This window comes from Colobus angolensis, unplaced genomic scaffold, assembly GCF_000951035.1.
Source record: "Colobus angolensis palliatus isolate OR3802 unplaced genomic scaffold, Cang.pa_1.0 Scaffold42, whole genome shotgun sequence".
NCBI lineage: Eukaryota > Metazoa > Chordata > Mammalia > Primates > Cercopithecidae > Colobus > Colobus angolensis.
In genome coordinates, this window is record NW_012117599.1 from 9,850,400 (window position 1) to 9,867,037 (window position 16,638).

Genomic DNA, 16,638 nt, shown 5'->3' on the forward strand with positions numbered 1-16,638 from the left:
AAAACTATGTGTGCAACAACAAAATACTTGGAAATATCACTCTGTGCTTTTCTCTCACAAAGTTTTAATTTTTTTCTGTACTATTCTTGCACGTCTTTTGTTTAATTCATTAGCAGGTATGTTCTTTTTTTTACTATTTTAGATAATATCTTCTTTCTTAAATTATATTTTCTGTTTGTTGCTATTGTTATATAGCAATGAAATCTTTTAAAATACAGAACTTTTATTTGGCAACTTGATGAACACTCTTTCTTATGTAGACTTCGATATTATATGTCAAGAATGACATTTTTTTCTTTCAAATCCTTATACTTGGTATTTCTTTTCCTTGCTGCGTTGGCTAGGACTGCTAGTACAATGTGGATTACAAAAAGTGATAGTGAACATTCTTGCTTCTTCCTGATTTTAAAGGAATATTTATATTATTTCATCACTAAGTATAATTTTTGCTATAGGTTTTTGATACCTATACTTTATCACTTATGCTAAGAGTTTATATAATAATTAGGTGTTGAGTTATAATAATTGCTTTCACAGTCACATATTAAAATGATCTCTTTGGTTTTTCTTAATCTGTTAATATAGTAAAATAATAGAATCTATGTTTATGAGTTTGGCCTATAATTCTTCATTCTTGTACTTTTCCTGTCAAATTTTAGGGTCAATGTTATGCTGACCTCAAATATGAGTTGGGGGTCATCCTTTGTTTTCAGTTTTCAGAAAAACTTTGCATAAGATTAGGATTCCTTGAATACATGGTAGAACCTACATGTAAAACCATATGGGATCGGTGTTCATTTTGCGGGGAGATTTTAAACTACTAATTCAATTTCCTTAATAAGACATTCCAGTTTTCTATTTCTTTTTTGTCAGTTTTTGTGATTTTATGTTCTATTACTTTTCTTTTTTCCTTATTATATTTTATGAGTTCTTTTCGGAATATTCACGTGGGAAAGGAAGAGCAGTGTGAACTAGCGAAATTTGTATCTTAATCAAAATGAAGGTCTTTATAATGCACAATTGATTGTGTGTGTGTCAGAATGAGAGCAAGAAGAGAGTAAGAGAGACACATGCGGTGGGGGAGAGCAGGTGTTACTGTAATCTTTGCTTTTTCAGCCCACAGAAATCAGCAGTTCTAGAGCTAGTCACAATTCAGACTCTGGGTCCTTTATCCAGCCTTATTAACAGCTTGCTTCCTACAAGGATGGCATGTTCGTGTGCTCTCTCCATCGCTGTCTTCACCTGGGACCCAGGCAGCCCCTGTGAGGAGCTGTCGGTTTCCCTCCCGCACTTACACACTGTGGAGACTCACGCCCTGCTGACCTTGCCTGAGGCATCGTGTCTCTGTGTCTTCTCCCACTCCTGATTTATCTTCAATGCACTTTTTAGGTCTTGATTATAAATTTTAAGTGGGATTTACTGATGTTTTCTACTTTCTTTTAAAAAGTGTCTTATATGTGTTCTATTGTTTGGGAGATTTGCAAGGGGAGAATAGAGTACAGATGCCTTCAGAACATCACCTTAAAACTGTATGTCACAGTTTATGTTCTTAAAAAAAATATATTGCATCCAAATAGTATGCCTCGGTCTTGGCACTACTTTCATACACTATTTGCCCCAATATTTGTGACCAATTCTCCTTTTGCGCTACTCTGTCATTACAAGTACTGTGATGAGGTTTCTATGTGCCTTCTCACATTGCCTGTCCCTCTGAGAAGTACTAAATCACGTAATAAATTCCTTCAACCTTACCTACTTGTCTGTCTTTATTTACAAACAAACATTGAAGCATCTGCTGTGGGGATGAATCCGTCCTTTTCAACAGTTCAGATACTAAAAGTTGGTCAAAGATGACCAGGGGAAATCACACCAGTGTTTTTTCCCATGAGGGGTACCAAGAAATACAAAAGGCTTGAATCCTAAAGATCTGGTTTCAAATTCTGTTTCTTCCACCTACAGTCATGGGATCTCATTTAGGTCCTTTTAAAAAAGTTTTCTGAGCCTGAATTTACACAGTTACAATGTAAGGGTAGCAATGATGCAGATTTTTTTTTTTTTTTTAGAGTCTTGCTCTGTTGACCAGGCTGCAGTGCAGTGGCACAATTTCGGCTCACTGCAAGCTCCGTCTCCTGGGTTCAAGCGATTCTGTCTCAGCCTCCCGTGTAGCTGGGATTACAGGCTTGAGCCACAGCGCCCGGCCAGAAATGTGATGAGGATTAAGTGCCGGAAGTCTGTGTATAGTGTCTAGCACATAGGTGCTCAGAAACGTTCCCCTTCTTGTGCGTTGCCACACCTCAGTAATTCTGTAATAAATTCTAAAGGACAACCTCACTCTGTCTTTTCCCTAGCTATGGAGTTTAGCATCTCCCTGTGCCTTCATGTGCGCCCAGATGTGAATGAGTTAGCAAAAGCGCCAAGGAAAGGAAAGCCCAAGACCCAGACGTGCGAAAGGAAAAGCTCAGCTGAGAAGCATCCTGAAGTTCCCACCGCCTCTGCACAGGAGCTCATTCTGCCTGAAGGGACACAGGGGAACGTGGGGAGCAGCCCTTTCTTCTGCAATCTTTGCAAAATGAATTTGTCAGTAAAAGTCATTTTATAGAACAGCCAAAGACTCCCTGTAGATTCAATTACACGGAATAGAATCTGCTGCCGAATGTAAGAAAAGCGTTGCCTGAACTGCAAAGGGGAAAATAAATGATTTAATTCACACCACCTCTCAACAGCTACCTTCTGTTTTAGAGACACTGGCAAAACTTCTGGGGCTCTTACTTGACATACGTACATCGTATTATAGGCCTATTGGTTTCATCAGAGGAATATCCTTTCCTCACATAAGCTATTTCTTTCTGTTACTTGCTTGCAGTACAGATTTAAAGGTGCATTCAGGCAGCCTCCAGATGCCACGATGGATTAACTCTCATGTTACACAGTAATGTCGAAGCTTCTCTTCATTCTCAGAATTTATCTGACAACCACTCCTGTATCCCCACCCTCAGCTGAACTTAACCTGAGTTGTTTTGCTTCACGTGTTATTGTAGTGAAATATACATAACATAAAATTTGCCATTTAACCATTGTTAACTCTCCAGTTTTATGGCATTAAGCGCATTCAAATTACTGTGCAACAATCACCACCATCAATCTCCAGAACTTTTTTATTTTTCCCAACTGAAACCATACACATTAAACCCTAACTCTCCATCCCTCCTCCCCTCCAGCCCCCGGCAGCGACCGTTCTACTCTCTATGAATCTGACTGTCCTAGGGACTTCGTACAGATGGACTTATACCTCTTATTTGTTATTCTGTGACTGGATTATTTCAGTTAGCGTAATGTCCTCAAGGTTCATCCAGGTTGTAGCCGGTGTGAGCATCTCCTTCCTCTTTAAGACTGAATACTTCATTATGGGTATAGACCAATGGACATCTGGGCTGTTTCCAGTCTTCGGCTACTGTGAACAGGCTGCTATGAAACACCACCTGACAAAAGTTCATTGGGTGACTAGTGTTTAACCACATGGGACGTGGGCATGACCGAGCTCAGAAGACCACTGGGAAGAGATTCAGCTGTTTCTGAGCCTCTGTTCTTAGCCACCGCATTGACTCATCACTGGTCTGCTCCCAGTGGAGCAGAAGAATTTTCTTTTGGAAATTATTATAGGAGGAAATTATCTGGGCGAGGCTTAATGGAGGTCTACCATATAGTTGTGTACAACACTAGCAAATAGCAGAATCAGCTAGAATTCACCACAGAGGCATTAACATGTTTGTCACCCAGGAGATACTGAGAACATTCAGACCAAACTTTAACAGCTAACATATTGGATATGAAATTCTCAGGGTGTCGTACCTCGATTCTAGCCATTTACCATTGTGGTTTAGGTTGATGTTCTCTTTTAAAAGACAAAAATAAATTACCTAAGTAGAGACTCCCATGTTGCGGTCTGCTCAAATAGTAACCAAAGTCAAAAAGCAATGTTAATATGAATCGGAAACTGAATGTTCCAGAAAGAGATTCCTGTTTATTGGGGTATAGAGATATGTTTAAAAGTTTGGTGATTTGGACTTTATTATATGCAATCAAGGCTTATGTGGAGAGCAAAGTCTGGGGTAGCAGAGATTTTATCAGCTACTATTTGTGTAATCTAGGCAGACTTTGTATCCGTGCAACAACTCTGCCAGGTGATTTTTATTATCTCAATCTTACAGATAAAGAATCAGACTTAATCCTAGTGATTAAGTAATCTCTCTAGCTTTACACAGCTGGTAATTGGCAGGGCTGGGATTCTAGCCCAGGTTTGTCTGATTCCAAAGCCAATTTCTTTCCCACCTTTAATCCAGTGCTACTGGATTTACAAAAGGTAAAAGAAATTCACAGTCTATGCTTACGTGGACCAGTTGTTCTCAAAGTGTGGCCTGTGGGCCAGCAGCATCAGCATCTTTAAGGAATTATCAGAAAAGCAAATTCTCAGGCTTTGCCCCAGCATTTTGATTTAGACATGAGGGGGTTGGCCCAGCATCTGTCTTTGGCTTTTTGGGGTGTGTGTGTGTGTGTGTGTGTGTGTGTGTGTTTGAGACAGAGTTTTGCTGGAATGGGGTGACTGCAGTGTGATGGAGTGTGGCTGGAGTATGGTGACTCAATAAGTTTACTGCAGGCTGGACCTCCCAGGCTCAATGGATCCTCCCACCCCAGCCTTCCAAGTAGCTAGGACTTCAGGTGCACACCACCACACCAGCTCACTTTTGTATATTTTGTAGAGATGGTGTTTCACCATGTTGCCCAGGCTGCTCTCCAACTCCTGGGCTCAAGTGATTCGCCCACCTCAACCTCCCAAAGTGGTAAGATTATAGGCATGAGCCACCATGCCCAGCCCAGCATCTGTCCCTGATAAGCACCCCACCCCACTGGGGGTTCCAACGGCCTCCAAGTGTGAGAGGCCCTGGAGAGATGATCCCTGTCAAGGGGGAGCAGTGAGTCATCTGCTGTTCACTGCATTTGGGTACCAAACAGAGCAGATGGGAATGGCAGGGACTGCAACACAGGTAGCGTTACACAAATGCTGGTCAGACAGTATTTTGATCCCAAAGAATTTTAGCTCATTTAAGATTGCGTTGTGAGTTTCACACGGGTAAGAGTGTTAACACTGATCTAAATTTTAATGTAGCCAATTTCCCTCCTCCTCCTTCCCCACCCCAGCTGTCACTTCCTGCAGCGAGTTACCTCAGGCATCTGGCATTTATTGAATAGATACCACCTTCCATATTTGAGGAATGCCAGTTTCATCAGCAAACACTCCCCTGTGGTCTTTTCCTGTGCGTACTCATGCTGGAATTTCTGGACACAGGTTTTGCTTTTGTTCATGCACAGAGCTTAAGGCAGATTCCTAGCCAAGGAGACAATGCATAGAGACTACTGATAGAGCCGTCGGATTCCTGTTGTTTGTTGACATTCTCTTGAGCACCAGAAACAATAAGACAGAGAAGTTCAAATGTTTGAACAGATTCCGAGGCAATTTTAGTGGGTCAGATGTCAACAGTGGTGAAAGAGATGAATATGGGGCCTTGATGTTTTGAAACCTTACAGACCTGAGGAAGTCCTTACAGAAATGCACTGAGATTTAACACCTTCCAGCAGAGCAGGAGCTGACTTTGACATCCTGACATCCCTCTGTTGAATGATTCAAGGTATTGACTCGCCCATGCTGCTTGAGCAAAGTGTCCAGATGTGAGCTGGTGAGGTGCTTGGCAGACAGCGTAAATGATGAAATTGGAAGGAAAGCATTTTCTGGGGTCACTCCACAGGGCTAGGGCTCAATAGAGCAGAGGAGAGGACCTTTGGATACACAGTACTTGTCCTGACAGTCCCGCTGCAAAGCTAGCTTCCAAGAATGCTTTATTTCAATTGTGCCACATGTTTGCAATGTCACTGTGAGTCTAATAGTCACACAGGAAGGGCCAAAATAGCTGTGTTACACTCACAGTGAATTAAGATCTTTGCATGTGCCTAGTCAACAGGGCTGACTCAGCAGAGGCTACTTGTATATTTAGGAACTGGGTGCTCTTTGATAGGGACTTTCACATCCCCAAAGACAGAGGGTATATGAACAGACGGGCACTCGCAGGAGGGTAGCATGGTGCAGTGGGGAGATCCCGGGCAGCCTCTCCAAAACCTGTCTCTCCCAGTTATAGACTGTGCCATGTCAGGGGCCAAGCACCTTGCCAGCTCACATCTGGCCATTTTGCTGAAGTCTCCCTGACTTCTTCCTCGCTGTAAGACAGGGATGCTCACCTCCGTTCTCACCTCCTCAGACTGTCAGGTAAATAGACACAAGGTGCCAAGGCTCCCAGCTTGCATTCTGTAACTATCAGTTGTCATCATACAAACATTCAGCCTGGTTATTTCAGAACCAGGTGAGTGTTAAGGCATCTCTGATATCAACAAAATCTTTTACAAATCACCTCAGTCTGTGGATTTCTTGTATCAATAGCACATCAAATAGTATACAATATTCCAATGAGAAGAAGGGAAATTAACATTTACCGTGAGCATAGTGTGTCAGGTACACCTATGTTCCAAATGTTCAAAGTCCTTGCACACATGCACAAGCCCTATGACAGTTTTTTTCATCCCTAGTTTTAAAATAAAGACACAGAGGGCCAAATATTAAGAAATGTGTCTTGGGTCACAGAGGGCAAGAATTTGAAGCCAGGATGACTCATGCTAGACACCCTGGAGTTCTGTCACACTCCCTTTGACATGTTCTCATACACATTTTCCCCCAGACCCACCTACCGCCCTGGGTCCCAACCAGCCACCAGACAGGTAAACAAGTTGGGGCTCAGACTTCCCTTTTCACCATCTGCTCAGAAACAAATCCATCACAACCTGTTAAGCTCTGCTTGGGGGAATGGACCTTCCTGTCTAAGAGCTCAAGGTTTCATTTTGCAGAAAACACACAACTATCATTTTGGATTCGTTTGTGAGTTGGCTCGTCTCCAAATGCCATCAGAATGTTAAATCCCCAGCATTTCAGTGGAGGTCGAAGGAAGACAATCCCAGCAGTACTCTGATTATAACACACATCTCTAGCAGGTGTATGTCAACTGAAAAGCCGACAGCCAGGTCAGACTGTTACAATCAGGCTCTCTGCAGTTAATTTGGAAGCAAAGAAAAATAATGTACTTTCAATAGGTAAATATGGTGTTTGAACAATGTAACTCAATTACAGAATTCCTCAAAAATGCGGAAGACAATCAGAAGCCCATTACCATGGCACGGCTTCTATCATTTGATGATATTTACCTTTGTGTGTCTTCAGTCCTTTCATTGACAAACATGTAAGAAGATGAGGGAGGTGGCACTCGGCATTAGGGAAGCCTGACAGCCTGAAAGAAGGCTCTCAATGTGGGGGACACCCAGGCTATTTAGAGGAAATGGGGGAGATGGGTCTGGGTGAGTTGCAGAGGGTACAATGGGAACAGTGGCCTAGGTGAAACTGGAAAGGAGCTCAGGGAAAAGGAGTACTGTTCACTCTGCCAGCCTATTTGATGCACCATAAACACAGCACCCAGGGTACAGACTCATCTGGACCTTTGAGACCCAAAACCAAAGGACTGTCTCTAAAATAAAAGGAAAACTGCAGTGGAAACAAAGAACGTAACGTAGTGCTAAGGAGTCAATAACAACCCAATCCTTCAATAGTCAAACGTTGATATGAATATTTCTTTAAAATGCAGCATGGCTGAGATGGGCGGATCACAAGGTCAAGAGATCAGGACCATCCTAGCTAACATGGTGAAACCCTGTCTCTACTAAAACTGCAAAAAAATTAGCCAGTTTGGTGGTGGGCGCCTGTAGTCCCAGCTACTCAGGAGGCTAAGGCAGGAGAATGGCGTGAACCCGGGAGGCGGAGCTTGCAGTGAGCCAAGATCGCGCCACTGTACTCCAGCCTGGGTGACAGAGCGAGACTCCGTCTCAAAAAAAAAAAAAATGCAGCATGGCTGTGTCTCATCCACCTGTCTACTCAACACCACCACTTGGAGGTCTGGTAGACATCTAAACTTCACACATCCACCGCAGTTGGTGACAATTACATCCCTCCAGTTGCTCAAGCCAAAGTGCTTGGAGTCATCCTGGCTTTCTTTTCTCCACTCACATATATCATTAGATATATGTAGATCTACCTTCAAAGAGAGTCAAAATCCAATCATTTCTTACCACCCTAGTGTGAATGACTATCTTTCACCTAGATGTCTGGAAGCATCCCCAAATTGGTCTCCATGCTTCCACCATTGCCTGCTTGTTGCCATCCTTAGCCCAGGAGAGGAGCTCTTCCAAAACCCAAGTCAGAGCCCCTAAGCTGCTCAGACCCTGCAATGCTGCCCATTTGCCTTGGATTAGAACCTCGATGTGCCTGCATGACATGGCCTCATCTGTCAGTGTGCCCTGGCTCACTCAACCCACTCCAGCCACAGTGGCCCCCTGCGGGTTTTCCACAAGGTAGGCACAATCCCGCCTTGGAGTTCTGTTCTGGCTGTTCCCTCGATCTGGAGCGCTTTTCTCTCAAACACTCACTTAGCTAACTCTATCACTTCCCTTAAGTCTTTCTTCCAATCTCCCCTTCTCAATGAGTTCCTATTCTGACTGTTCTATTTGATATGATGACCTGCCCCACTGCCCCATCCAACTGCCCTGCAGTGCCTTCTAACCTACTGCACAGTTTTTTTGACTTGTGTTTATTGTTTGCCCTCCACCGCTCCACCCCAAACTCAAGCATAAGCTCTGTGAGATCAGAAATCTTGATTTTTATTCAGTGAAGTAGCCCACGCCTCTATAACTATTCCTGGCTGATGGTTAGCACAAGGTAAATATTTGTTGGATAAACAGTGAGCAAATTAATTTGGCAGAAATGTGGAAGATTTATTGGAGAAGGATAAGGCACACACAGGTAGAGATAGGTACCTGAAATTCAAGATAATGCTGAAAAGACAGAACTGGGCTGAAAATACAGGGTGGACAAAATAGGCATAGACAGTGTGACAGCAAAATTAATGTATGTGCAGTGTTGAATCTTGCTTTTTCCACTTAAAAAACATACCAACATACATTTTTCACAAGTATTATTTTAAATGATTGAATTCCCCTAAATGGATACATAATAACCATTTATCTTTTGTTGGGCATCTTGATTCTAATTTTTCATTGTTATTAATGGTATTGTTATGAATGTCTTCATGCATATAACCTTTGCTATATTTTGGATCATTTCATTATAATAGATTGACAAAGGCTAGACAAAAATAATTTTATGGTTCTCCTGAAGGGTTATACCCAATTTCATCATTTCAACCTTGTTGGAACATATGCATTGCACCATATTATTATCAACATTGCCAATTAATATATGCAAATGTTGGCATGGTGTTTTCAATATATATTTCCTTTTCGGTATGATGTTTATTTGTATCTTTCCCCATTTATTTACTTGAAGTTTACTGTTTTTGTTTTATCAGTTCCTATTAATTATTTGCCAGTCTGAGAGGTTAAAATGCTATTTTAATTTGCCATTTCTTATTAAGAATAAATTAATGTTCGGGTATATGTTTCAGAGCTATTCCTATCTCCTTTCCTATGAACTGGCTGTATCTTTTGTCTGTGGCTTCTGTTTTTTATATTCAATTATTAATGCCATTTCATAATTACTTTCCTATACGACGTCTAAGAGTTGTTAAGGGAGGAGGGCAGGGCAGGATAGGAGGCTCTGTTCCACAAGATCATCCAGGGATCCACGCCCCTTCCCTCTAACTGCTCTGTCATCTCCCCAGGCTTTCGTCCTATCCTCATGGCCACTGCTGGTTGGCCACTGGCAAGTCTGAATTCTGGGTGCTCTGCCATGGGAAGGCAGAAAGAATGAAGACCATGCAGTTTCCTTTTGAAGAAAGTACCCAGGAAGTTGCACTGTTTACCTACCTACCAGAAAGCTGGAGGAATGCAGCTGGACATCAAGGTACCTTACTAAAACCCAGAGGCTTATTGTAAAAGAGGAATGGGGAGAAGGCATACTGAGGAAATTACAAGTCATTGCTACAGGATGTAAGTGAATTTTTCCCCACCAAGTGCCAAACACTTATTCCAACACAATTTATTAAATAAGACACTTTCTCCCATTGTTTACAGATGATCCTCTCTTAATATACTATTGATTCCAATAACAGAGGGCTGGGCATAATGCTTTACACCTACAATCCAGCCCTTTGGGAGGCTGAGGTGGGAGGATTGCTTGAAGTCAGGAGTTCAAGACCAGTGTGGGCAACAAAGTGAAAGCCCCATCTCTACAAAAAATATTTTTAAAAATAACCATGCATGGTGGCATGCACCTGTAGTCCCAACTACTCAGGAGGCTGAGGCAGGAGGATCGCTTGAGCCCAGTAGCCTGAGGCTGCAGTGAGCTCTGATCACACAATTGCACTCCAGCCCGGGTGACAGCATCAGACCGTGTCTCAAAAAAAAAAAAAAAAAAGTCTTGTTTTCTTGGACAATATTCTTATTACCATTGTCATTACTTGCTAATATTTATCAGAGGAATATATAGTTTGTCAGTTTACCAAATTTTGCATAATACTTTGAGTCACCTGAATTAAATTATTTAGGTTGTCAAAGAGATAACATTTACCTTTTTACAGATGCATCAACAAAAGCAAAACATTATTTTAATCTAATGGATAGTAACACAGACTTGAAAGATACTTTAAGATTCCAAACTTGTCTTCTAAGAAAATAATAACATTAATAAAATAAATGTGGTACCATATTTAGGGTAGGTATTAAATCCTCTATTTGAGTCTTGAGTAAAAAAAAAAAACGTGGAACAAAGACATGTGCAAACAGGCGACGTTAGCTTTCTAAATGTGAGTGAATCGAGATATCATTTCCCTTTGCACTGAAAATGGTATTAAGGAATGGTGAAAGATTAATAAAATTTAAAACTTCCATAGCAGAAGTGGTAAGGGTTGATAAAAATTAATAGAAAGTTGTGTTTCTCCTGTGTTGCTTGGGCTCATGTCTATCACTAGCGGTTTCCGTAGTTTCTGGAAAAGGCCATACTTGCCAATTCTTGCCATCTTTGCCTGGGATGGGGGATACACTGGTTCTGGAAATATAAAAAATCTTGACATATTGTTTGGGTTGATATGTGGGCTGAGACTGAACACTGTAAGAGCTTTAAAAGTAAGGGTCTATTACCTGAGAGGAACTAACTAAAATTTTGAAAAATGTAACATTGCGGACTTATCTCATTATTAAGCCTGTTAAGATTTTCCTTGTCTCCAGTCTGGACAAATGGCTTTCCAGATCCTAAAATCACTCCTTTAGAAAGACTCTGAGCTGTCATCCAATTCATCTTGCTGCTCTAAGGCAGGATCATAATTAAACTGCTCAGAGAAATGGGAATCCATGTTCATTGTAACACCCTTCAGTGAAGACTGGTTTGTGAGGACTTCACCGACAGGTCTCCTCACTTAGGGATGCCTCAAGCTCCAGGCAGCTGGCATGAGAGACAGGCAGAAAAGAGCCCTGAAGGACAAGGTCTGGGGAACCTGGATGTCCTCAGGAAGGCTTTCTGACTGTGTCCCTCCCTCAAGCAGAGGGAGCAGCTCAGACACCAGAGCTGTGGGCCGGCAGGCAACTCCCACGTGGACTGAATAATTTTCACAAGGGCAGCTCAGAAGATAATTTCCAGGCTGGATACATCACAGCTCCTGCAACTTCCTGCCCCTCCCCCTGCCTAAATTAGAAAGGTGCCCAGCGCCGCCCCAGAGCCCATAGATGACTGTGCCAGAGTGTTCCGGTGGTTTCTAGCATAACACCACAAACGTGATCAGCTCTTTAAGACAGCATAAAAAAGGAAGGGGTGGTCACCCTGAGCCCTTCTCTTCCTCCACCTGCTGCAGAACAGCTCCTGTCTCTGCTCAAATAAGTGGATGAAGTTGGGCAGAGATAAAACTGATACAGCACAGTGGAGGCCCATAAGACAGGGTGACAGAGGGGATAAGGGGAGGGTCCGAGGAGGAAGAAGGGGTCTTCACCTACTTTAGATTTTATTTGAAATTTTAGAAAATTTAAGCAGCTAAATACAGAACCTTACATTAAATGAATATAATACTTATTAAAATCCTGGCCGGGCACAGTGGCTCACGCCTATAATCCCAGCATTTTGGGAGGTGAGGCAGGTGGATCACCTGAGGTCGGAAGTTTGAGACCAGCCTGGCCAATATAATTAAACCCCATCTCTACTGAAAATATATAAATTAGCCTGATGTGGTGGCAGGTATCTATAATCCCAGCTACTCAAGTCACTACTTGAAGTCAGTGTATAGCATCCTCTAAAATTCTAGTTTAAGGGAATGTTCCCGAACAGCTACTCAGGAGGCTGAGGCAGGAGAATCACTTGAACCCAGGAGGCGGAGGTCACAGTGAGCCGAGATCATACCACTACACTCCAGCCTGGGCAACAACAGTGAAACTCTGTCTCAAAAAATAAAATAAAATCCTGAGGGAGGAATACAGTCATCCCTACATATACTCAAGGCATTGGTCCCAGGCCTCCCTGAATAGAACAAACTCAATGCACGCTCAAGTCTCACAGATGGTTCCGTGGAACCTACTTTAAGGAAGGGTCTGCCCTCCCTCTGCATTACATGGGTTTCTCATTTCCATAGACATTGTATTTTCTATCTGTGTTTGTTTGAAAAATATCCAGATATAAGTGGATCCATGTAGTTGGCACCTGTGTCATTCGAGAGTCACCTGTAGTTTCCTCAGCACAGAAGTAACACAGTAAATCATAAAATAAAAACTTGACCATATAAATATTTAGCACTTTCAATGGAAAACCCAAGGCAAGAAAGCAAAGGATAGGCTGGGATGAATGACAGAAAAATTGCTTACCATATTTATTAAATAAACAGAGGTCATGTGGGAGCAGAAGAACATTGTAAACTTGACATTTAAATGCCAAAGAATACAAGCAGACCATTCATGGGCAGGAAAATAAAACTAATCATCAAAATATGGGGCAAAACTCAGTGATTCTCACTTGTAATCAATGTTAGGCAAATAAAAACAACAAGGTGGCAACATTCTTTACTTTTAAAATTGAATTAACATTATGTATACATTACCCAGTTCTAATCACAGTGTAGTGAAATCTGTACTTTCATTGTGACCGTGTTGTGTGTTTTTTTAAAGGAACTTGGAAATGTGTATGGTGTTTAAAAAATCATTTCCTTGTTCCAATAATCCCACTTACAAAATTCTAGTTTAAGGGAATGTTCCCAAACATGGAAAAACATGTATACAGGAAGATGATTACAAAAGAGGTTACAGGAAAAAGTTAGAAAAAAAGTCCAGCAGCTGGACTCTGGTATAGTCACTTAGTGGCACATTGTACATGGCAAGCAGTCATTATAGCAATTAGAATGTAACATGAGAAAATATTATTGAGTGAAACAAGCGGTGAGAAATCCTATGGACGTTAAGTGCAATGTCTTAGTCCTTTGGGACTGCTATAACAGAAATGCCATAAACTAGCTGGTTTCAAACAATAAACATTTATATCTCACAGTTCTGGAGCCAATGACAAATTCAGTGCCTGGTGGGGGCCCATTCCTTGCAGATGGCGTCTTCTCGCTGTGCTCACAGGGCAGAAGCGAGAAGAAATGCACTCCTGAGCTTCTTTTATAAGGGCACTTCTTTTATAAGGGCACTGATCCCATTCATGAGGGTTCTACCTAATCACTTCACAAAGGCCCACCTCCTAACACCATCACTTTAGAGATTAGGTTTTAACACAGGACTTTTACAGGGACACAGACCATAGCATATAATGGACTATAAATATAATACGCATTTAGGAAAAGAGACTCAAAATAAATATGCCTGTAATCCCAGCCCTTTGGGAGGCCAGGGTGGGAGGATCACCTGAGGTCAGGAGTTCAAGACCAGCCTGGCCAAAATGGTGAAACTCCATGTCTACTAAAAATGCAAAAAAATTAGTCGAGCATATTGGCACATGCCTACAGTCCCAGCTACTCAGGAGGCTGAGGCAGGAGAATCGCTTAAACCCAGAAGGCGGAGGATGCAGTGAGCCGAGATTGTGTCATTGCACTCCAGCTGAAGCGACAAGAGTGAAACTCTGTCAAAAGAAAAAGAGAAAGAAAGAAATATGCCAAAAAGATAGTGGTGGCTGGGTTGTGGCCATGAAATGATCTTGGATTAACTTTCTTTATCTTCAAAAGTTTTGGTGTAAGGTTTATAACACATTTAATTTTTAAAACAGACTAATATACTAGATTCCTTGAAAGGTGGAAATTAGGAGATACTGGTTCCTCAAACAATCAGAGTATGCTGGGGCTGGGAGGGGGCCCCACTCCTTACCATGACCACCCCTACATGTCCAGCAAGGTTAAACATCTTGAGTGACCCTAAGTCAATGTCTTTGGTCTGTTCTATCTTCAGATCCTACCTAATTGTTATAAAATTGTTAATTTAAACTAGTCGAAAGATGCATGTATGAACTTCCCGTGGCTGTTGCAAAAAATTACTATGAATTTAGTGGCTTAAAACAATAGAAATATATTATCCTACAGATGAGGAGGCCAGAAGTCTGACGTGGTTTTATAGCTCTTAAAACTATGACGTCAGCAGAGTTGTGTTCCCTCCAGAGACTCTAGGGAAGCACTGGTTTCGCTGCCTCCTCCAGCCTGCAGGATTTCATCCCCTGAATTCCTTAGATCCTGTCCCTTCCTTCATCTTTGAAGTCAGTGTATAGCATCCTCTATCTGACTGTGCTTCCCTCTGCCTCCGTCATCACATGACCTTTTCTTCTTCTGTGGTCAAATTCCTTCTGCTTCCCTCTTAAAATGACACATGGGATTGCATTTAGGAGGACAGATGCCCTCCTGGATCATCTTCCATCTCAAGATCCTCAGCTTGATCACATCTACAAAGACTCTTTCTCCATGTGGGGTAATAGTCACAGGTTCCAGGAATCAGGACGTTAGTATTTCTGGGGAGTGTCGCTCAGTTTACCACATGACCTTTCTATGTCTTCCAGCCACTGAGGATGTGGAATCAGGAAGATCTGTGCATGATATGTTCATTTTTCTTGATGATGGTGACGGTTTCTTGGGCATATAAATATGTCAAAACTATCAAATTGTATAGTTTTGAAATGTGCAAGTTATAAAATGTTAATTCTCCCTCAACATAGCTGTTAAAAAATATAATTTCATGTTACACGATACACATTCTCTGAACAAATGTGACAATGTTCTTTTTGAATTCGTTTTGTATAATTTTATGTAGTTGGGGAAATTGTTGGTATAGCTTCACATAGGAGTCTGGGGGAACAGCAGATAAAAGTCTAAAACTCAAGGGAGCCTTAATTAGTCTTTAACTGAACTTAATTCTCTTTGGAGGGTATAGTCCCCCAGGTGACACACACTTAACCATCATGACTTCAATGTGCTCCCACCCTCCCTCCTTCCCCCCCCCACACGTGCTTTTCCTGAGGTTGACTGGCCTATGAAGGTCAGGGGAAGGCACACAGGGCCCTCAGGGTGGTGACATCCATCGAAGCTGGCACTGCGGGGGTGTCCATCTTCCTGTGGATCCAGGTCACTGTGGAGTTTCACATCTTGCAGGGTCAGGTCATCCTTTACCAGTATCCATGCAGTCGTTCAACACTAGGTGAGCTAACGGGCTGCTCCTGCACTCCTTTGGGCTATGGGGAGAATCCAGAGGCAATGAGAAGCTCCAGCTGATTGGCCACAGATGGGGGTGTATACACACACACACACACACACACACACACACACACCAGAGAACACTACTCAGACATAAACAAAAATGAAATATTGGCATTTCCAGCAACCTGGATGGGGGTGGAGACCGTTATTCTAAGTGAAGTAACTCAGGAATGGAAAACCAAACATCGTATGTTCTCGTTTAAAAGTGGGAGCTAAGCTATGAGGACACAAAGGCATAAGAATCATACAATTGACTTTGAAAATGTGGGAGAAAGGGTGGGAAGGGGGTGAGGGATAAAAGACTACAAACTGGGTACAGTGTACACTGCTTGGGTGATGGATGCACCAAAATCTCAGAAATCACTAAAGAGCTTATCCATGTAACCAGACACCGCCTGTTCCCCAAAAATCTATTGAAATTAAAAAAAATGTGTGTTTGAAGAGCTACTTGAAGAATTCTAGCAACCTTGTTGCTTCATAGGGAGGATTTGATGGAGGATCCACTGCCAGTTGTTTGTGTTATAAGCAACTAATTACCATATTTCAGAATTTACCTCATTCTTGGTCAAGAATGATTTCTAAAGACTTTAACAGAGTGTTTAAGATGGACAAGAAGGACCCACTAACCTGCCCCAATTTTTAGTCTTAGGTTTAAATTAATAAAAGTTTGCATATCGGGGCTGAAATTAGTTGCACGTCTTTAGTTAATGTATAGAGCCTTAAAATAGTTCTTGACATAAGTCTTTCCACTCCCTGCAATCTGTGCTGAGGGGAGGCAGGGAAGCTCGAATCTCAGGGGATCAAATTGCTACTGCCGCTACAGTCACCAGCA